Source organism: Bos javanicus, chromosome X (assembly GCF_032452875.1).
Source record: "Bos javanicus breed banteng chromosome X, ARS-OSU_banteng_1.0, whole genome shotgun sequence".
Lineage (NCBI taxonomy): Eukaryota > Metazoa > Chordata > Mammalia > Artiodactyla > Bovidae > Bos > Bos javanicus.
Window position 1 is genome coordinate 81,880,721 of NC_083897.1, and position 23,906 is coordinate 81,904,626.

Sequence of the window (23,906 nt, forward strand, 5' to 3'; positions counted from 1 at the left end):
TGTGAAAAGTAAATATTAATAGTTAAAAGTAGAAAATTTCTAATACAAGTGTACTATGGAATAAGTCAAAGTGTACCATCTGGCATTTTTAATTATTTTGCATTTTCAAATCTGGTAGAATTGTTATTTCCTTGTGATCATACTAACTCTGGAAAAGTTTGTTGTTACTCTGCCACTTCTGAGATAGGTAATAGAGTGGAAGGAACACTGAAGACGACCTGTATTTTAGTCCCTCCTCTGCTGATTTTCTCTTCAGTGCAGGTTTAATTCAGTAATTTTCAAATTAGCTTTATTAAGATGTAATTTACATACCATAAAATTCACTCATTGTTTGTGTATAATTCCATGATTTTTAGTAAATTTATGGTTATGCAGCTGTCACCATACTCCAGTTTTAAGAGTATTTCCATTACCCACAAAGTTTCCCATTGCCTGTTTGCAGTTAATCCCTGCTTCCATTTTCAGATCCAAGGAACCACTGATCTACTTTTTATCTCTATAGATTTTCTCTTTCTAGATACTTCATATAAATGAAATCATACTTGTGACCTCTTGTGTCTGGCTTCTTTCAATTTAGCTTACTGTTTTTGAGGTTCACCCATGCTGTAGCATGTATCAGTAATGTAAAGGAATGGCCTTTTTATTGCTGAATAAATAGAATACTATTCTGTTGAATCAGTATGCCACATTTTGTTCACTAGTTGATAAATACTTTGTTTCCACTTTATGGCTATAATAAATAATGCTACTATGAACATTTGTGGATAAGTCTTTGCTTTCAAGGGTTTTCAATTCTCTAGAGTATGTGAATTAATGGGTTATATGGTAATGCTCTGTATTTAACTTTTTGAGGAATTGCAATCTGTTTCCCAAAGTTGTTGATCAATTTTATGTTCCTATCAGCAGTGTATGAGAGTTCTAATTTCTTTACATCCTTATCAGTGCTTCTTATTGTCCATATTCTTTTATTATAGCCATCCTACTGGGTATGTAATGGTAGCGCATTGTGGTTTTTATTTGAACTTCCTTGGTAGCTAACACTGTTGATCTTTTTTTCATGTGCTTATTGACCATTTGTTCTTTGGAAAGATACCTATTCAATTATTTTCCCATTTTTAAAATTGGATTCTCAGTGAGTTTTAAGAGTTCTTTATGTATTCTAGATACAAATCCTTTATCAAATATACTGTTTGTAAGTATTATCTCCCAGTCTCTGGCTTGTCTTTTCATTTTTTAGTGGCATTATTTAAAAAGCAAATGTTCTGAATTTTGATGAAGCCCAATTTGTCATCTTTTCTTTTATGGGTCATGTTTTTAGTCATGATAAGAAGTCTTTGCCTATTCCAAAATTATGAAGATTTTCTTCTATTTTTTTCTTGTAGCTTTTATACCCTTATTTCATACATGTTGGTCTGTGATTCATTTTGAGTTAATTTTTGTTTATGGTGTATGAGGTAAGGGTCTAAATGGTTTCTTATTTGTTTGTTTTTGCACAAGGTTATTCTTCCTCTGCTGTTTGACTTTAGTTTTCTCATGTAAAATGGAAATAATACTTTCTCTTACTCCTACACTGAGGTTCTAAGGATCAACTGAAATAATAATATGTGTTGTGAACTTTAGCAGCTCATATACATGTAAGGTAGTATTGGTATTGTAAGGGAGCTATAAAATATTAAGAAGGTTAAATGGCCTGCTTAAAGTCACACAAAAAGTCATTATTTGAGTCCATGTTAATATCCAAGGATCCTGACTTGCCCAACTGCTTCTTCATATACAAATGTCTGCAAACCACAACAGATGGTGGAATAATATAGCAGGGTGACAACCTGGTACAAACTAGCATCGTCTTGCAGAAACCCAGAATTTTGGAACTATGTAATTATGGCCAGTGTGAATTTAAGTTTAAAAAAAAACTTCAGCATTGAACATTTTGGAGATACATACATCTTTTTTTTTTCCTCATCTTAACTTCCTTTTGGAAGAAGAAATAATTTAATTTCTAAGCCATGAGCCTCATCTGGACCTTCAGATGTGTTTGCCATAGTAACGAATACAAACTAAAATTAAATTGTACTATAAATTCAAATTGATCAATTTCCATAGTCTCTATATAAGGTCAGAACTGCTCTGAGCATTTTGTTTTTGCCACTTTTATTCTGTCTAATGTATTACTGTTCCATCTCTCTGACTCTTGAATTGCCTGTTAGGTTAATATTTTTGTACTTTTTTGACCAGTCTCCCACCATAATTGTTAATTCTCTAAAACGTGATGGAATAGTTAGCTTTTTATGCATATATTTAATAACCCTCTATCTCCTTATATAGTATATGTTGGTTTTTACTGTTTGATTGAATGTGGTGTGCACCCCTTTTGTTTTAAATGCTTGGGAAAAAAATTTGCCCTTGTTTGACTTTTCTGACGACCAGTCACTCATTCATTATTTATTAAGCAGATAACCTTTATCAAGTATGTCCATACAGTGGCAAAATGGCTGTTGCACAAACATAAAACCTCAGGCCCACAGTATCATGTTTTACATTTTACAGTGCATTCTTACATCCATTATTTCATTTGACCACCCCACCCTCAGTAATTCTATGAAGCAGGCAATACGTATTATCCTTGATTTACAAATGAGAGATTTTTAAGATTCAAAAATGTCAAGTTACCAATTTGCCTAAGTTTGTACGACTAGTGAATGAAAGAATTAGAACTGTCTGACCTCAATTTCAGAACTCTTTCCATCAGAACACATCTTATTTATTTATTTGCTCTTGCTAGGAATTTCAGTTCAAGTTGGTATTTAGTATACTTTGTGCCTAGCCCTATATCCTAAAGATTTTCTCCTCTTTTTTTAAGCTTTATGTTTTACATTTAAGTTCATAATACATTTCAAGTTAATTTTTGTGTGAGTTGTGAGATTTAGGTTGAGGTTCATTTTCGCTTACGATATCCAGTTGTCTTAGCACCGTTTGTTGACAAGGCTGTCTTTCCTCCATTAAATTGCTTTTGTACTTTTGACAAAAATCGGTTGGATATACTTATGTGAGTCTGTTACTGGGTTCTTCATTTTCTCTATGTGTTAATCCTTCTGCCAGTACCATACAGTCCTGATTACTATAATGTCTTAAAAGCAAGTAGAGTGATTGCACCAACTTTATTGTTCTATTGCATAATTGTTATAAGCTGTCTAGTTCCATTGACTTTCTATATTCATTTTAGAGTAATCGTCTCTAAATCAACAAAAATTCCTCCCGGGATTTTGATAGGAATTGCATTAAACTGTATTTGATTCCTAGGACTGCTGTAACAAATTGCCACAAACTGGGTAACTTATAATAGGAGAAATTTATTCTCTCACAGTTCTGGAGGCTAGAAATCTGAAAATCAAGGTGTTAGCAGGGTGTACTCTCTCCATAGGCTCTATGGGGAGGATCCTTCTTTGCTTCTTCCTGTCTTTTGGTGGTTGCTGTCAAACCTTGGCATTCCTTAGCTTATAGATTTATCACTCCAGTCTCTGTCACCACATGGCATTCTCCCCATCTGTCTGTCTTTTTCTTTTTCTCATAAGTGCACATCCATTACTGGATTAAGGGTTCACTCTACTTCAGTATGATCTCAACTTAATTACATCTATAGTGACCCTATTTCCAAATATGATCATATGATGGAGGTACCAGGAAGGATATGAATTTGGAGGGGGAGCTACATCCAACCTGGTACACTATATATCAAGAATTGACATCTTAAATTATATGTCAGTTTTTAAAAAGAGTTGATGCCTTTATTATATTGAATCTTCCAACCCATGAACAGGATATGTCTCTTCATTTATTTAGATTCTTTATTTCTTTCATCAGCATTATATAATTTTCAACATACAAATCCCATATATGTGTTGTTAGATTTACATCTAAGTGTTGTGGGGGTTGTGTGTTGGTTTTTTTTTTTTTTTTTTTGAGTGATTGTAAATGGTGTCCATGTGTTAATTTCTAGTATGAAGAAATACAATTTATTTGAAGATTCTTCAGGATTTTCTGTGTAAACAACCATCTAATCTTCAGATAGGGATGGTTTTATTTCTTACTTTCCGATCAATATGCCTTCTCTTTCCCTTTCTTGCCTTATTGCACAGACTAGAACTTTCAGCACCATGTTAGTAAGAGTGATGAAAGTGGATATTCATCATTAAGTATAATGTTAGCCATAGGATTTTTGTAGAGGCTCTTGATCAAGTTAAGAAAGTTCTCCCTTATTCCTTTTTTTCTGAGTTTCATGAATGAGTACAGAATTTTGTCACATGCTTTTCATTTACCAATTGATATGAGCATGTGATTTTTCTTCTTTAAACTGTTAATATGAGGGGTTATATTGACTGATTTCAAATATTAAACCAGCCTTGCATTGTTGGAATAAACCCCACATGGTCATAGTGTAAATTCTTTTTATATATTACTAAATTCTGTTTGCCAGCATATTGTTAAGTTTTTTTTCCCCTATATTCATGAGGGATATTGTTTGGTAGTTTTTACCTGTACAGTCTTTGGTTTTGATATCAGAATAATACTAGATTCATAAAATTTAATATTTTTGGAAAAGATTGTGTAGAATCTATGTCAGTCTTTTCTAAATGTTTGGTAGAACTCTGCAGTTTAGCTAGAGATCTTTCCAAGAGTTTTAAAACTACAAATTCCATTTCCTTAATAATTATAGAGCTGTTCACATTATCTATTTTATATTGGATGATTTATGGTAATTTATATTTTTCAGTGAAGTGACCTGTTTCTTCTAAGTTGTCAAATTTAGGTGTATAGACTTCTTTGCATTATTATTCCTTTATTATTATTTTGATGCGTGCAGTGTCTGTAGTGGTATCTACTGTTTTGTTTCTGATGTTTATAATTTAAATCTTCCCTTTTTTCTCTGTCATTCTTGCCTAGAGTTAGTAAATTTTATTCACCTTATCAAAGCACCATCTCCTCCAATGATTTTTCTCTACTTTGTGTTTTCAGTCTCATTAATTTATGCTCTTATCTTTATTATTTATTTCCTTCTACTTGCTTTGCATTTAGTTTGCTCTTCTTTTCTAGCTTCTTGAGATGGGAACATAAATTAGAGATTTTTCTTCTTTTCTAATATATGCTTTTAGTGCTGTAAATTTCCCTTACTGTACTACTTTAGCTGTAGCCCACAAATTTTGCTATGTTGTATTTTCATTTTCATTTAACTCAGTGTATTTTTTTAATTTCCCTTGAGACTTCCTCTTTAATCCATAGATTACTTTGAAATGTATTGTTTAGTTTCTAAGTGTTTACAGATTTTCCTATTATCTTTCTGTTATTAAATTCTAGTTTTGTTCCACTGTGGTCAGAGAACACAACTTGTATAATTTCAGTTATTTAAAATGTTTGAGATTTTTTTATGGCCCTGGATATGATCTAACTTACCAAATGTTCCATGGGCACTTGAAAAGAATGTGTATTCTGCTGTTGTTGGGAAGAGTATTCTATAAATGTTGATTAGATCTCTCTGGTTAATGGTGTCACCAAGTTCTTGTATATGTTTCCTTATTTTCTGGCTAATTGTTCTATTATTTGTTGAGTAGACATGTTGAAATATTCGACTTAAAGTGTGAAGTTGCCTAGCTCTTCTCATGCTTACTGGTTTTTGCTTCATGTATTTTGTGACTCTGTTATTGGATTCATACACATTTATTATTGCTATGTCTTCTTTGTGGATTTCACCTTTTATCATTGTATAATGTCCCTCTATATCATGAGTAATTTTCTTTTCTCTGAAGTCTATAATGACTAATATTAATATTGCAGCTCTTTCTATCCTTTGATTAATGTTTACATAATATACCTATTTCCATCCTTTTACTTTCAGCCTTCCTATTTGAAGTAAATTTTTTGTAGATAGCATATAAACAACATGTTTCTTTCATCTACTTTGCCAATCTCTCTTTTTTAATGTTCCCTTTTTTATTAAAAGTTTCAGGTATACAACATTATAATTCAACATTGGCATATACTACAAAGTGTTTACCCCAAAAAGCATAGTTACCATTTATCACCATACAATTGACTCCTTTTGCCCAATTCCCAGTGCTCTTCCCCTCTGGTAACCACCAGTATAATCTCTATATCTATGAATTTGTTTTGTTTTTATTTTTTAGATTCTACATATGAGTGAATAACCACCAGTATAATCTCTATATCTATGAATTTGTTTTGTTTTTATTTTTTAGATTCTACATATGAGTGAAATCATAGCATATTTTTTCCTTAAGACTCATTTAACATAATATTCTCAATACATATTATCACAAATGGCAAGATGTATTATTTTTTATGGCTGAATAGCATTACATTGTGTCTACATGTGGAATGCTACTCAGCCATAAAAAATAATAAATGCTGCAGTGAACATGGGGCACATATATTGATATCATTTTTAATTATTGTTTCATATTCTTGGGATAAATTCCCAAAGTGGAATAGTTGGATAACATGGTAGACCTATTCTAAAGTTTTAAAATAATCTCCATACTGTTTTCCATAATAACTGCACATTCCAGCCAACAGTGCCCAAAGATTGTCTTTTCTCCATGTGCCCTCCAACACTTGTTGTCTTTTTGATAATAGCCATTTTAATAGATATGAGGTAGTATCTCATTGTGATTTTGACTTTCACTTCTCTAATGATGATGTTGAGCATCATTTTCTGTGCCTCTTGGGCATCTGTATGTATCCTTTAGAAAAATGTCTACTCAGGTCCTCTGCCCATTTTTCTGTTTTGTTTCGTTTCCTCTGCCCATTTTTAAATCAATTGTTGTTGTGTTTTTTTTGAGTTGTATGAGTTGTTTATATAGTTTGGATATTAACCCTTTATCAGGTATATGATTTATAAATATCTTCCCCAATTCAGTAGGTTGCTTCTGTGTTTTGATGATGATTTCCTTTACTGTGAAGAAGCGTTTTAGGTTGATGTAGTCCCATTTGTTTGTCTTTTGTTTTCCTTGTCTTTGGAGACTGATCCACAAAAACATCACTAAGACCAGTGAGTTTAATGCCTATGCTTTCTTCTAGGACTTTTATGGTTTCAGGTCTTACATTCAAGTCTTTAATCCATTTTGAGTTCATTTTTGTGTATGGTGTAAGATAGTGTCTCAGTTCAGTTCAGTCACTCAGTTGTGTCCGACTCTTTGAGACCCCATGAATCACAACATGCCAGGCCTCCCTCACCAACTCCCGGAATTTACTCAAACTCATGTCCATTGAGTCGGTGATGCCATCCAACCATCTCATCCTCTGTCGTCCCCTTCTCCTTCTGCCCCCAATCCCTCCCAGCATCAGAGTCTTTTCCAACGAGTCAACTCTTCGCATGAGGTGGCCAAAGTATTGGAGTTTCAGCTTCAGCATCAGTCCTTCCAATGAACACCCAGGACTGGTCTCCTTTAGGATGGACTGGTTGGATCTCCTTGCAGTCCAAGGGACTCTCAAGAGTCTTCTCCAATGCCACAGTTCAAAAGCATCAATTCTTCAGCACTCAGCTTTCTTCACAGTCCAACTCTCACATCCATACATGAGTACTGGAAAAACCATAGCCTTGACTAGACGGACCTTTGTTGGCAAAGTAATGTCTCTGCTTTTCAATATGCTATTTACGTTGGTCATAACTTTCCTTCCAAGGAGTAAGCGTCTTCTAATTTCATGGCTGCAATCACCATTTGCAGTCATTTTGGAATCCAAAAAAATAAAGTCTGACACTGTTTCCACTGTTTCCCCATCTACTTCCCATGAAGTGATGGGACCAGATGCCATGATCTTAGTTTTCTGGATGTTGAGCTTTAAGCCAACCTTTTCACTTTCCTCTTTCACTTTCATCAAGAGGCTCTTTAGCTCCTCTTCACTTTCTGCCATAGGGTAGTATCATAGTTTCACTCTCTTGCATGTGGCTGTCCAGTATTCTCAATGCCACTTATTTAAAAGACTGTCCTTTCTCCATTCTTTGCTCCTTTGTTGTAAATTAATTGTCTATGGTGGTTTGGTGGTTTAGTCACTAAGTCGTGTCTGACTCTTGCAACCCCATGGACTGTAACCTGCCAAGCTCCTCTGTCCATGGGATTTTCCAGGCAAGAATGCTGGAGTGGATTGCCATTTCCTTCTCCAAGGGATCTTCGCAACCCAGGAATCGAACCCTGGTCTCCTGCATTGCAGGTAGATTTGAAAAGTTGTTGAACCACACAAAGACCCTGGGATTCTTGGCCTCCGGAGGAGGAGAATTCAGTCTGGGGCCAGAGACGAGACTTGATCACTCAGAGCTTTTGTGTAATAAAGTTTTATTAAAGTATAAAGGAGATAGAGAAAGCTTCTGACATAGACATCAGAAGGGGGGAGAAAGAGTACCTGCTTGCTTAGTGTTAGCAATGGAGTTATATACTCTCCAAAGAATCCAAAGAATGTCTGAAGGTGGTAAAGGCCTCACCAGACCTCCTCCCATAATTTACATTTTAAGATAACAGAATTAGCCAGAAGGTTTAATCCAGAGACTGTCCTCAGGCAGGATACATTACTGTTATATAATCCTTGTAAAGACCAGGCCTACTCCCATAATTTACATTTTAAAATAACAGGATTAGCCAGGTTTAATCCAGAGACTGTCCTCAGGCAGGATACATAATCCTAAGGAATGTAGAAGAAAGAAAAGTTTGTCCTTTCTTCCTCCTTGAGAATTCCAGACCCCTCTCTCGTTGGGGACCCCTACATTTCTTCACAACCTGCCTAGGAAATGACTCTCTCAGATTCTTTACCAACTGAACTATGAGGGAAGCCCAAATTATCTATATGAGTGAATTATTACTGGGCTGTCAAATCTGTTGCATTGATCTGTGTGTCTTTTTGTTCCAGGACCATACTATTTAATTATTATCACTTTATTGTATACTTTGAAATCAGGAAGTGATATACCTCCAGCTTTGTTCTTCTTTCTCAAGATTGTTTTGGCTATTCAGGATTGTTTTGTGGTTCCAAACAAATTTAAAATTTTTTTCCAGTTGTGTGAAATATGCCATTAGAATTTTGATAGGGACTGCATTGAATCTTAAGATTGCTTGGGTGCTATGGATATTTTAACAATATTAATTCTTCCAATCTATGAGCATGGATTTGCTTATCTTCAGTTTCTTTCATCAGGATCTTATACTTTTCAGGGTACAGTTCTTTCACTTCTTGGTTAAATTTATTTTTAGGTATCTTACTCTTTTTAATGCAATTGTATATAGGATTTTTTTCTTAATTTCTCTTTCTGATAGTTTATTATTAGTGTATAGAAATACCACAGATTTCTATATATTAATTTTTTATCCTGTAACTTTACTGATTTCATTTATTAGTTCCAACAGTTTTTTGATGCAATCTTTAGGGTTTTCTATATGTACAGTGTCATGTCATCTGCAAATCATGGGTTTTACTTTTTTCTTTCTGATTTGGATGAATTTTATTTCTTTTTCTTGCCTAGTTGCTCTGAATAAGACATCCAAAACTATGTTTGTATCAAAGAGGTGAGAGTGGACATCCTTGTCTTGTTTCTGATCTTAAAGGAAAAGCTTTTAGCTTTTTGCTATTGAGTATGATGTTAGCTGTGGTTTTGTCATCAGTTCAGTTCAGATGCTCAGTCGTGTCTGACTCTTTGCGACCCCATGGACTGCAGCACACCAGGCCTCCCTGTCCATCACCAACTCCAGGAGCTTACTCAAACTCATGTCCATTGAGTCGGTGATACCATCCAACCATCTCATCCTCTGTCATCCCCTTCTCCTCCTACCTTCAATCTTTCCCAGCATCAGGGTCTTTTCAAATGAGTCAGCTCTTCTCATCAGGTGGCCAAAGTATTGGAGTTTCAGCTTTAGCATCAGTCCTTCCAGTGAACACCCAGGACTGATCTCCTTTAGGATGGACTGGTTAGATCTCCTTGTAGTCCAGGGGACTCCAACACCACAGTTCAAAAGCATCAATTCTTTGGTGCTCAGCTTTCTTTAAGGTCCAACTCTCACATCCATACATGACTACTGGAAAAACCATAGCCTTGACTAGACAGACCTTTGTTGACAAGGTAATGTCTCTGGTTTTTAATATGCTATCTAGGTTGGTCATAACTTTCCTTCCAAAGAGTAAGTGTCTTTTAATTTCATGGCTGCAATCACCATTTTCAGTGATTTTAATGGGCTCAATAAAGGACAGAAGTGGTATGGACCTAACAGAAGCAGAGGATAGTAAGAAGAGGTGGCAAGAATACACAGAAGAACTGTACAAAAAAGATCTTCACGACCTAGATAATCACAATGGTGTGATCACTCACCTAGAGCCAGACATCCTAGAATGTAAAGTCAAGTGGGCCTTAGGAAGCATCACTACGAACAAAGCTAGTGGAGGTGATAGAATTCCAGTTGAGCTATTTCAAATCCTAAAAGATGATGCTGTGAAAGTGCTGCACTCAATATGTCAGTAAATTTGAAAAACTCAGCAGTGGCCACAGGACTGGAAAAGGTCAGTTTCATTCCAGTCCCTAAGAAAAGCAATGCCAAAGAATGCTGAAACTACCGCACAATTGGACTCATCTCACACGCTAGGAAAGTAATGCTCAAAATTCTCCAAGCCAGGCTTCAACAATACGTGAACCGTGAACTTCCAGATGTTCAAGCTGGTTTTAGAAAAGGCAGAGGAACCAGAGATCAAATCAACATCCGCTGGATCATCGGAAAAGCAAAAAAGTTCCAGAAAAACATCTATTTCGGCTTTATTGATTATGCCAAAGCCTTTGACTGTGTGGATCACAATAAACTGTGGAAGATTCTTCAAGAGATGGGAATAGCAGACCACCTGACCTGCCTCCTGAGAAATTCTGTATGCAGGTCAAGAAGCAACAGTTAGAACTGGACATGGAACAACACACTGGCTCCAAATAAGGAAAGGAGTACGTCAAGGCTGGATATTGTCACCCTGCTTATTTAACTTATATGGAAAGTACATCATGAGAAATGCTGGGCTGGATGAAGCACAAGCTGGAATCAAAATTGCTGGGAGAAATATCAATAACCTCAGAGATGCAGATGACACCACCCTTATGGCAGAAAGTGAAGAAGAACTAAAGAGCCTCTTGATGAAAGTGAAAGAGGAGAGTGAAAAAGTTGGCTTAAAATTCAGTATTCAGAAAACTAAGATCATGGTTTTGTCATATACAGCTTTTATTATGTTGAGGCACATTCCCTTGCTACCCACTTTTTTGAGCTTTCATCATAAGTGGATGTTGAATTTGATCAAATGCTTTTTTTGTGTCTACTGAGATGATGTAATTTTTATTCCTTCATTTTGTTATATGGTATATCATATTGATTGATTTGCAGATGTTGAACCATCTTTGCATCCCTGGAATAAATCCCACTGAACCATGGTGTATGATTCTTTTAATGAATTGTTAACTTGGGTTTGCTACTGTTTTATTGAGAATTTTTGCATCTGTGTTGATCAACAATATTGGCTTGTAATTTTCTTTGCTTGTGGTATTCTTGTTTGCTTTCAGTATCAGGGTAATGCTGGCCTCATAAAATGTGTTAGAAAATGTTCCCTCTTCTTTAATTTTTTGGAAGAGTTTTAGAAGGATGGGTAGTAAATCTTTAATTTTTGGAAGCATTTACCAGGGAAGCCATTCCATCCTGAACTTTTGTTTGTTGGGAGGTGTTTTATTACTGATCTAATCTCCTTTACTAGTAATTGATCTATTCAGTTTTCTATTTATTCATGATTCAATCTTGGTAGGTTGTATGCTTCTAGGAATTGGCCCATTACTTCTGGGTTGCCCAATTTGTTGACTTATAATTATTCATATTATTCTCTTATGATCCTTTGTATTTATGTAGTATCAATTACAACATTTACTCTTTCATTTCTGATTTTATCTATTTGAGTCCTCTTTTTTTTCTTGGTTAGTCTAAACTAAAGGCTCCTCAAGTTTGTTTGTCTTCTCAAAGAACCAGCTCTTGGCTGTGTTGATCTTTTCTATAATCTTTTTAGTGTTTACTTCATTTATTTCTGCTCTGATCTTTATTATTTTCTTCCTTCCACTAATTTTGGGTTTCATTTGTTCTTTCTTCTCTGGTTTCTTTACATGTAAATTTAGTTTGTTTATGGAACAACTTTTGCTCTATCCCATAGATTTTGGTACATAATATTTATGTTTTATTTTTATTTTTGGGGGTATATTTTGAGTTCTCTTTTGATTTCTTCTAAGGCCAGTTGGTTTTCAGTAGCATGTTGTTTTATATCCACATCTGTGTGGTTTTTCTGGTTTTCTTCTTGTAATTGATCTTGAGTTTTTTATGGTCTTATGGTCAGAATGGAGAAGGAAATGGCAACCCATTCCACTGTTCTTGCCTAGAGAATTCCATGGACAGTAGAGCCTGGCGGGCTGCTGTCCATGTGGTCACACAGAGTCAGACATGACTGAAGCGACTTAGCGTGCATGCATGCATTGGAGAAGGAAATGGCAACCCACTCCAGTATTCTTGCCTTGAAAATCCCAGGGACAGAGGAGCCCAGTGGGCTGCCATCTATTCGGTCGCACAGAGTCAGACATGACTGAAGTGACTTAACAGCACCAGCAGCAGCAACATGGTCAGAATAGACACTTGATATGATTACAGTCTTCTTAAATTTATTGAGACTTGTTTTATGGCCTAATATGTGATCTATCCTGGAGAATGTTGCATGTGCACGAGAAGACTATTCTGCTGCTTTTGGATGGAGTGTTCTGTATATGTCTGTTAAGTCCATTGGACTAATGTGTCATTAAGGCCAATATTTTCTCATTGCTTCTCTGTCTGGATGATCCATCCCTTGCTGTAAGTGAGGTGTTAAAATCCCCTACTATTATTGGGTTGTTTTCAGTTTCTCCCTTTAGGTTCATTAATATTTGATTTACATATTTTAGGTGCACATATACTTATAAGGTGCTTTGTATCTTTCTGAACTGACCTCTTTATCATTATGTAGTGCCCTTCTTTTTCTTTTATTATAGTTTTTATTTTGAAGTTTGTTTTGTCTCATTTGAGTATAGCTACACTACCTTTCTTTGGTTTCTTTTGCATGGAATATCTTTTTCCATCCCTTCACACTGCCTGGGTCTGTCCTTAGTTCTGAAGTAAATCGCTTGTAGATAGCATGTATAGTTCCTGTTTTTCAATCCATTCAGCCACTCTGTGTCTTTTGATTATGAGTGTTTCATACTTACCTTTAAAGTAATTATTGATAGGTATGTATTTACTGCTATTTTGTTAATTATTTCCTATTTCTTTCTGTAGTTTTTTTCTGTCCCTTTTTCTTCTCTTTCTCTCTTCCTTTGTGCTTTAGTGGCTTTCTTTAATGTTTCTTTTGAGTGTTTCCTATAATTTTTTTCTTTGTGGTTATCATGAGGTTCACATATAACAGTCTGTGTATATACCAGTTTCTTATAAGTTGTTAGTAAATTAACATTAAACTCATTCCAAAGCTTACATTTTTGCTCCATCCTTTACAAGTTTTATATTTTTGATGGCACCATTTATGTATTTTCATTTTATGTATCCCTTAACTAATATTGTAATTATAGTTAATTTTACTGCTTTTGTCTTTTAACCTTCATATTTTCTTCATAAGTGATTGATCTACTACTTTTACTATACATTTACCTTTTTCCAGTGAGAGTATTACTTTTATATGTTTCCTTTTTATCAGTTACTGCCTTTTTTTTAGCTTAGAGAAATTCCTTTAACATGTCTTGTGAGGCATGCTTAGTGATGAATTCCTAAAAGAGTTGAAGCTTTTGCTTATCTGGAAATCTCTTAATCACTCCCTCAATTCTGAGTGATAACCTTACTGGGTAGAAAATTCATGGTAGAAAATTTTTTCCTTTCAGCACTTTCAATATGTCTTGCCACTCCCTTCTGACTTGCAAATTATCTGCTGAAATATCTGCTAATAGTCTTATGTGGTTTCCCTTGAATGTAATGTTGTTTTTTCTCTTGCTGCTTATAAGATTCTCTCTTTATCCTTAACTTTTACCATTTTAATTATACTGTATCTTGGTGTGGTTTTCTTTGGGTTCATCTTATTTGTAACTCTCTGGGTTTTCTGGACCTAGATGTCTGTTTCCTCTCCTAGATGGGGGTTGTTTTCAACCATTATTTCTTCAGGTAATTTTTCTGGCCCTTCTTCTCTCTCTTCTCCTTCTGGGACCCCTTTAATGTGACTAATAATATTCTTGATGTTTATCTAAGAGGTCCCTTAAAATATCTTTACTTTTTTTTAAATTCACTTTTTAAATTCTTTTTTCATTTTGTTGCTCTAAGTGATTTCCATTACTTTATCTTCCAGCTCACTAATTTGCTGTTAAATCCCTGAAATGCATTTTTAGCTCAGTTATAACTTCTGTTTGGTTCTTTCTTATAGTAATATTTTCTTCTCTATTATTCTCCTGAGTTTGGTGAGCATCTTTTTAACCATTATTTTAAACACTTTATAAGGTAGATTGTTTATGTACTTTTCATTAAAATCTTTTTCTGGGGATTTGGTCTTTGGCTTGGAACATTTTCTTTTATATCCTCATTTTGTCTGACTCTGTGCTTTAAGTGAAGTGAAATGAAGTGAAATTGCTCAGTCGTGTCTGACTCTTTGCAACCCTATGGTCTGTAGCCTACCAGGCTTCCCCATCCATGGGATTTTCCAGGCAAGATGCTATGCTTATCTACATATATTAGGCAAAATAGCTACCTCTCCTGGTCTTGAATGAGAGTTCTTGTGTAATAGATGATCTATGGAGCCTGGAAACACATTCTTCCCTGGACTCAGAGCCAAGCACTAAAGAGATGTCCCTTATGTGGGTTTTTGTGGGGCCACAGCTGCTAATGGGGAGAGTGAGGCAAAGTGTGTGTGCTTATGCCCTCAGTTGTAGCACAGCTGTTGCGTCGAAGGTTGAAGATGGGGTGCATGCTGACCTGGTTGAAGAACAGTTGTTATATCGGGGCTGGGCTCAGGGTGCTCCCCTGGCCCAGCTGTGGTAAGATTGCTGTGCAGGTGGAAAGCACAGGATAACTGCCTGATCTCATTGCATTGCAACTGCTTCACTCAGGAGGGTGGGGGGCGGTGTTCTCACCCAGTCCATGTATAGTACAGCTGTTGTGTGAGGTAGGCAAGTGCTCAGGGTGCTCACCCAGCCAGGTTGTTGTGTAGGGTGTGCAGAGCATGTACAATTGTGTAACCAGGCTAGAGAGTGGACACAAAAAATGTCATCTACCAGCTTACTCACCAGCAGTTTAGGATATGCTTCTGTCCCTAGAGAAAGTCTCAGGAAGTTTCTGCCTCCCCAGTAGCTGCTGTAAGATCAGTAAGTAGGTCTCCCTTACTTTAGGTGCTTTTCAAACTGTTGCTTTTCCTCTGGATCTCAGTGTGAATGGGATTGTCTATGAACCATTTAAATGCAGGTTCTTCATTCCCTATAGTTCTTCAGTTCTCCTGGAACTCTTAATCCCCATTGATTTTTAAAACCAGACATTTTGGGATCTTGTCTTTCTGTTGCTGGATCCAGGGGTTGGGGTGCCTGTTCTGGGGTTCAATCTCTTCACTCCTCAAGGGAAAATTCCATATTTTGGTATCCCTCACAACTGTGGGTACACTGCTCCTAGAGTGGAATCCCAGGCAAGACCATGTCTCTGCCTCTCCTACCTGTTTCAAAGTGTCTCCTTTATCTTTTGTTTGGGAAGGTGCTGTCCATCTAGTTTTCAGGTCTTTTTCAAAGTAAAATCATTCCAAATATAGCTGTAAATTTGTTGTGTTCATAAGAAGAATTGTGTTCATGGTTTTCCTTTTTGAACCTCTCCCTTCAGTCTCTTTTTTTTACATTAAAGTTTAGTTGACTTAAAATATTGTGTTAATTTCAGATATTATAAGATATTGAATATTGTTCCCTGCACTATACAGTAGCACCTTGGTACTTATTTATTTTACCTATAGTAGTCTGTATCCATTAATCCAGTACTCCTAATTTATCTATCCCTCCTTTTCTCCCTCTGTGGTAACCCCAAGTTTGTTTTCTCTATGAGTTTGTTTCTGTTTTGTATGTAGATTCATTTGTTTTATTTTTTACCTTCCACACATAATATTTGTATTTCTCTCTCTTACTTACTTCGCTTAGTATGATATTCACTAGGTCCATCCATGTTGCAGCAAATTGCATTATTTCATTTTTTTATAGCTAATATTCCATTGGATGTATATATTCCACATCTTCTTAAGCCAGTTGTATATTGATGGGCACTTGAGTTGTTTCCTTGTTTTGACTATTGTAAATAATGTTGTTTATGAACATTGGGGTGTATGTATCTTTTCAAAATAGAGTTTTCATCTTTTCCACATATATGCCTAGGAGTGATATTGCTGGATCATGTGATAACTCTCTTTTTAGTTTTTTAAGGAAACTCCATACTGTTTTCCATAGTGGTGCCACCAGTTTACATCCTCATCAACAGTGTAGGAAGGTCTCCTTTTCTCCACACCCTTTCCAGAATTTATTATTTGTAGATTTCTTGATGGCCATTCTGACCGATGATAACTCATTGTGGTTTCGATTTGCATTTCTCTAGTGATTAATGATCTCGAGCATCTTTTCATGTGCCTATTGGCTATCTGTACATCTTCTTTGGAGATGTGTCTATTTAAGTTTTCTGACAATTTCTATTGAGCTTTTTGATACTGAATTATATAAACTTTTTATATTTCAGATATTATACCATTGTTTGTTGAATTATTTGCAAATAATTTCTGTCATTCTGTAGGTTGTCTTTTTGTTTTATTGATGTTTTCCTTATAATTTGTTTTTATTTTGTTTGCCTTGGAAGACTGACCAAAGAAAACATTGCTGTGATTTATGTCAGGTAATGTTTTGCGTATGTTAACTTCTAGGAGTTTTTTGGTGTCAGGTCTTATATTTAGGTCTTTAAACCATGTTGAGTTTATTTTTGTATATAGTATGAGGGAGTGTTCTAATTTTATTGATTTACATGTAGCTGTCCAGCTTTTCCAACACCACTTGCTAAAGACTCCTTTTCTCCATTATATATTATGCCTCCTTTGTCATTATTGTTGTTCAGTCGCTCAGTCATATCTGACTCTTTGTGAACTCATGGACTGTAGCATGCCAGTCCACATGGTAGCATGTGCTTTACCATCTCCTGGAGCTTGCACAAACTCATGTCTCATCCTCTGTCGTCCCCTTCTCCTCCTGCCTTTAGTCTTTCTCAGCATCAGGGTCTTTCCCAATGAGTTGACTCTTCACATCAGGTGGCCAAAATATTGGAGCTTCAGCTTCAGCATCAGTCCTTCCAATGAATATTTAGGATTGACTGATGTGATCTTCTTGCAGTCCAGGGGACTTTCAAGAGTCTTCTCCAACACCACAGTTCAAAAGTATTCTTCAGTATTCAGCCTTCTTTATGGTCCAGCTCTTACATCCATACATGAATACTGGAAAAACCATGGCTTTGACTATATGGACCTTTGTTGGCAAAGTAATGTCTCTGCATTTTAATATGCTGTCTAGGTTAGTCATAGCTTTTCTTCCAATGAGCAAGCATCTTTTAATTTCATGGCTTCAATCACCATCTACACTGATTTTGGAGCCCAAGAAAATAAAGTCTCTCACTGTTTCTGTTGTTTTCCCATCTATTTGCCACGAAGTGATGGGACTGGATGCCATGATCTTAGTTTTTGAATGCTGAGTTTTAAGCCAGCTGTTTCACTCTCCTCTTTCACTTTCATCAAGAGGCTCTTTAGTTCTTCTTCACTTCTGCCATAAGGGTGGTGTCATCTGCATATCTGAGGTTATTGATATTTCTCCCTGCAATCTTGATTCCAGCTTGTGCTTCATCCAGCCCGGCATTTCACGTGATGTACTCTGCATATAAGTTAAATAAGCAGGGTGACAATATACAGCCTTGAGATACTCCTTTCTCAATTTGGAACCAGTCTGTTGTTCCATGTCCAGTTTTATTGCTTGACACCAAGAGCACAAGCAATAAAATTTTTAAAATCAATAAATTAGATAATAGCAAAATTAAAATTTTTCTGCAAAGGACCATCAAGGAAGTGAAAAGGCAACCCACAGAAGGGCAGTAAATGTTGGGAAATGATACATTTGTTAAAGGACTTGTGCTTAGAATATAGAAAGAGCTCTTACAACTTGATAATATAAAAACAAATTTTTTAATGGACAAAGGATGTGTATAGACAGTTCTCCAAAGAACATATTCACATGACCAGTAAGCATACAAAAGATTCTTGACATTAGTCATCAGAGATAGGTACATCAGAACACAGTGATCAAAAAAAAAGTGATCTACCACTTGATACCCACTAAGATGGGTATAATCAAAAAGACATACAATAATAAGTATTGACAAGGATGTGGAGAAATTGGTGATCTCATACACTGTGTTACTCTACAGTAGTACAGCTGCTTTGGAAAACAGTCTGGCTAAGTTCTTTAGAAGGTTAAACATGGAGTTACCACATAACCCAGCAATTTCAGTTCAAGGTATATACCCATAAAAAATTAAAACAAATGCTAAACAAAGACATATATAGAAATGTTCATAGCAGCATTATTCATAATAGCCAAAAATGGGAGCAACCTAAATGTCTACCAACTGATGAATGGATAAACAAAATGTCATATGGCCATTAAAAAAATGAAGTGTTGATACATGCTACAACATGGACCTTGAAAACATTGTGCTAAATGAAAGATGACTTAGGACATTTATCTGAAATGTCCAGAATGGTCCAATTTATAAAAGACAGATATTAGATTAGTGGTTACCAAGGGACTGGGGGGGAGATGGGTATTGACTGCTAATGGGCACAGTTGTTTCCTTTTAGGGGGATGAAAATATTCTAAAATTGATTGTGGTAGTGGTGGCAGAATTCTGTGAGTATACTAAGAGCTATTGAATTGTACACTTCAAAATAGGTAAATGGTATGGTATGTGAATTGTATCTCAGTAAAGCTGATATACTTCAGGACCCCTGAAGAGAACTTGAAAAGATGGCATTTGTGTTCCAGAACATCTGCAATTTTGTTAGAGATATGTATGATCGCTATATTTATTAAGATCTTAAGGACAGAGAAAACTGGCTTCAGATATGAGCGCGAGAAAGTCGTAAGTGCAAACACCTCTATTTGCTGGAGTTGGTTTGTATATTACCATAGGCAAGCCTGTGTTGCATCGGGGTGAGTAGCTGCATAGATGCATTTCTTTGTTGAAGATTAATGGTTCACCTGAGCAGTGCTGAACAGGAGGGTAGTTAATGCAAATGAAAATAAAACTCTTTGAGTTCCCTAACTCGTTGAATGGCACTGTCATTCTTGTAGTTATCCAAGCTAGACATCTAGGAGTTATCCTCAACTCCTCCCTCACTCCCATTTCTATTACTAAGTCCTGTCAATTCTACCTCCTAAATATCGTGTCCATTCATTTTTTCTCATCTTCCACCATCACCAACCTAGTTCAAGTTATCATCTCTTACCTCGGCTACTACAGGAAACTTTTAGCTGGTCTCCTAGCATCTCTTGCTTTCTTCATCTCTCCATCTAGCAACCAGAGTGATCTTTTAAATTTTCAAATACATATGACCTTGCTTAATCTCCTTCAGTAATTTCCCATTGCTCTTAAAAACCAAAATCCTGAACATGACCTACAAGGGCCTGCCTACCTGTCTGTCCTCATCTTGAGTCACTCTTTCCATTACTGTCTGTACTGCTAACCACACTATACAAGGCCACCAGTTGCTATCTCCCTAGACAAATTTGAAGACCTCTTTCTTGACCCTGGCCTTCATAAACCACTGCCTTCCTTACTGAAATTGTCTTTTCTTCTGTCCTTTATTTTCTCATCGCTCTTCTGTGTTATCTTTCTCCTCTTACCACCCAACTATGAACATTTCTAATATTCTCTACTCTTTCCTTCTCCATATTCTATAATCTGTCATTTAAATGGGTTGATATTCTCCAACCTGAGTTCCAGTCCATATCTGCAACAGCCTGCGTATCTCCAAAGTTGCCTCAGTCTCAACATGATTAAATTAGAACTTAACATTATCTTGATGCCTTATCCCCAGAAACATTTTATTCCAATTTCTTCTTTTAGTGGTATCAGCATTCTCTCAGCCATTCAAACTATATACTTTAAGCCATTTTTAATTGACCTGTCTTCCATTCCCCATATCAATCCAAGTTATACTGATTCTTCCTTTAGAACTTTTCTTACATTTTTCCATTTCCATTGTCACTATTCTAGTTCTGACCCTCATCACGTCATACTTTGTCTCTTACAAGTCCATTTAGTCTCACTGTATTTGTTTTCTCACACTCAGGTCTGTTCTAAATACCGTTATCATTTCAGTCTTATTAAAACTCCACTTTTATCATGTAACTTTCCTTCTCAGAAGGTTTCAGTGACTTCATTGCCAGCAGAATAAATTTCAAAATCTGTAGCCTGTTATGAAAAACCTTTAACACTCCAGCCCAATGTTGTACAAACTAACTTCCACAATATGTTAGTAAATGATGTACATACTCTGGATTAAACAAAGTTAACATAGTTTCTTCATTACTGTAAAACTTCCTAAAACTTTTAACGAACTAATGTTCATTATAACGCTCCAAGAGGTTATATATAGAATGTAGTACTTCCAAAATGTATTTGACTAAAGAACTCTATTTTTATACACCATCTGTTAACATTTTTCATGACACTAATGTTTTAAGGAAAAGCATCTAGGAAGTGCTTAGGTAGCCCCATCCTACATTTCCAGTCCTATTTCCTACTAATTACCCTACATCAATTGTCTGCTTGGGCCAAATGACCATTAGTCCCCCTCAGACTCAAACACAGTCTGAGTCTATTGACTCAGTTCTGCCCACATGAAATGCCCATCTCTTTCTCTGTATATATTTTTTTAAGTTGAGATACAATTCATTTATCATAAAATTCACAATTTTAAAGTCTGCAATTCAGTGGTTTTTAGTATATACACAAAATCCTGCAAATATCATTAGTATCTAAATCCAGAACATCTTTCATCACCCTGAAAAGAAATCCCATAACTATTAGCAGTCACTCCCAATTCCCCCCTCCCTCAGCCCCTGGCAGCTACCAATCTGCTGTCTCTCTGGATTTGCCTATTCTGGACATTTCATATAACCTCTCTATAGCTAGATCACCTGTGCATCTACCCTAAGATCATGTCTATTTGTTTAGTCATTGTTCAGTTAATCAGTTAAAAATCACAACATGGTCATGTGTCAGGTTGTAAATATTCAAAGGTAGATGACATTCTGTCTTTAAGGAACTCCCAGCCTAGTGGGTTTGGAAGATCCCCTGAGAGGAGGGCATGGCAACCCACTCCAGTATTTTTGCCTGGAGAATCCCCATGGACAGAGGAGCATAGTGGGCTACAGTCCATGGGGTCGCAAAGAGTTGGCCATGACTGAGTGACTAAACAAAGCACACAGCACAGCCTAGTGGAGAAGACAGACAGTACAGCTTGTAAGTGCTGCTGTAGTGCTGTGAACAAAGTGTCATAGAAACAAAGTGGTGCATATGTATTCATTGTGGAGAGTCTTAGGGAAAGCCTAAGAGGAGGTAGCATTTGACTGGATGTTGATTGATTTGTTCATTCATTCACTTAGCAAATATGTATTGTGCCCTTATTATGTGCCTGGCACAGTGTTGGACCCTGAGGATACAAAGATGAATAAGAAAAGTTCCTATACTCAAGGAGCTCAACCTGGTAGAGGAGATACATAATGCACAGTTTAAAAACAATGTGATATAAGTTGTATTAGAGGAATGTAAAGCTTACTGTGGTAACAGAGAAAGGAATAACTTTGCTTGTTAATTGGAAGAAAAAGTAGAACTTTATCAGGTGGATAAGGACTGGGTGGGAGTGGTAGCATTTCAAGCAGAAAAATTAGACCTCTGACTGGCAGCCCAATGCTCGTTCCTTTGACTGAGCTGAAGCATCTCATGCCTGTGTCATTCTGACTACTCCTTAATCATGTAACTGGTGTGATCCTCTGTATACATGGATAACTTTATACAGTGTCTCCCTGGAGGGGTTATGTGTCATTCAGGATAAAAGCTTTGTCTTCTCCCTCTTAGCACCCTCATTCTCATAGTGTTTTATGCATAGTAATTTTTTATAAATCCACACGAGTGAAAGTACAGCTTAGATAATGTCATTGACACTCTCAAGAAACTGCTGCTCAGGTCTTCTATCATATGTCCCCTTTCAAGGGCTCAAAACTTCTTGTGTAGATGAACGGTTTTAATATGAAATGAGCACACAAGTGGTCCCTTTGTGGTCCATCTCCTATATGAGAATTGTGAAAGTAGCTCCTTAGACTAATCCTTTTTGCTATTGCAAAATCTGTGATCAACCATGTTAAAAGACAAAGGGGAAATTGGTTAAAGATGGCAGAGGAGAAGGACATGTGTTCATCTCCTCCTACAAGAGCACCAAAATTTCAACTAGGTGTTGAGCAACCATCAACAGTAGGACCCTGGAACCTACCAAAAAATATACCCCACATCCAAAGACAAAGGAGAAGCTGCAACGAGACAGTAGGAAGGGCACAATCACAGTAAAATCAAATCCCATACCTGCCAGGTAAGTGATCCACAAACTGGAGAACAATCATAACAAAGAGCTTCTTGATAAAAGTGAAAGATACACAGATGAAACCACCCTTATGGCAGAAAGCGAAGAGGAACTAAAGAGCCTCTTGGTGAAAGTGAAAGAAGAGAGTAAAAAAGTTAAAGTGAATGTTAAGACTCAACATTCAAGAAACAAAGATCGTGGCATCTGGTCCCATCACTTCATAGCAAATAGATGGAGAAATAATGGAAACCATGACAGACTTCTTTTCTTGGGCTCCAAAATCACTGCAGATGGTGACTGCAGCCAAGAAATTAAAAGACGCTTGCTCCATGGAAGGAAAGTTATGACCAACCTAGACAGCTTATTAAAAAGCAGAGACATTACTTTGCCAACAGAAGTCCGTCTAGTCAAAGCTTTGGTTTTTCCAGTGGTCATGTATGGATGTGAGGGTTGGACTATAAAGAAAGCTGAGCGCTGAAGAATTGATGCTTTTGAACTGTGGTGTTGGAGAAGACTCTTGAGAGTCCTTTGGATTGCAAGGAGATCCAACCAGTTCATTCTAAAGGAAATCAGTCCTGAATATTCATTGGGAGGACTGATGCTGAAGCTGAAACTTCAGTACTTTGGCCACCTGATGTGAAGAGCGAACTCATTGGAAAAGACCCTGATGCTGGGAAAGATTGAAGGCAGGAGGAGAAGGGGACAGCAGAGGATGAGATGGTTGGATGGCATCACTGACTCCATGGACATGAGTTTGAGTAAACTCCATGAGTTGGTGATGGACAGGGAAGCCTGGCGTACTGCAGTCCATGGGGTCAAAAAGAATTGGACGTGACTGAGCAACTGAACTGAACATGATCCTGCCCACCAGAGCAAGACTCAGTTTTTCCCACCACCACTCCCTCCCATCAGGAAGCTTGCACAAGCCTCTTAGCCTTGTCCATCAGAAGACAGACAGAAGAAAGGAGGAGAGTCCCACAGAGCCTACAACAAAAACCACATTACAGAAAGTAATGATGAAAAAGCAGAAAGTTATGTCCCAGATGAAGGGACAAGATAAAACAACTAAATGAAGTGGATATAGACAACCTTCCTGAAAAAGAATTCAGAATAATGACAGTGAAGATGATCCAGAATCTCCGAAAAAGAATTGA

The 23,906-nt window shown here is 36.5% G+C and overlaps 1 protein-coding gene across 2 annotated transcripts in view; it reads left to right on the forward strand.

The window, feature by feature from the left end:
* The window catches only part of TEX11 (testis expressed 11), a 203,776-nt gene that overhangs the window by 174,148 nt on the left and 5,722 nt on the right, over nt 1-23,906 (forward strand). The window lies entirely within an intron of this gene.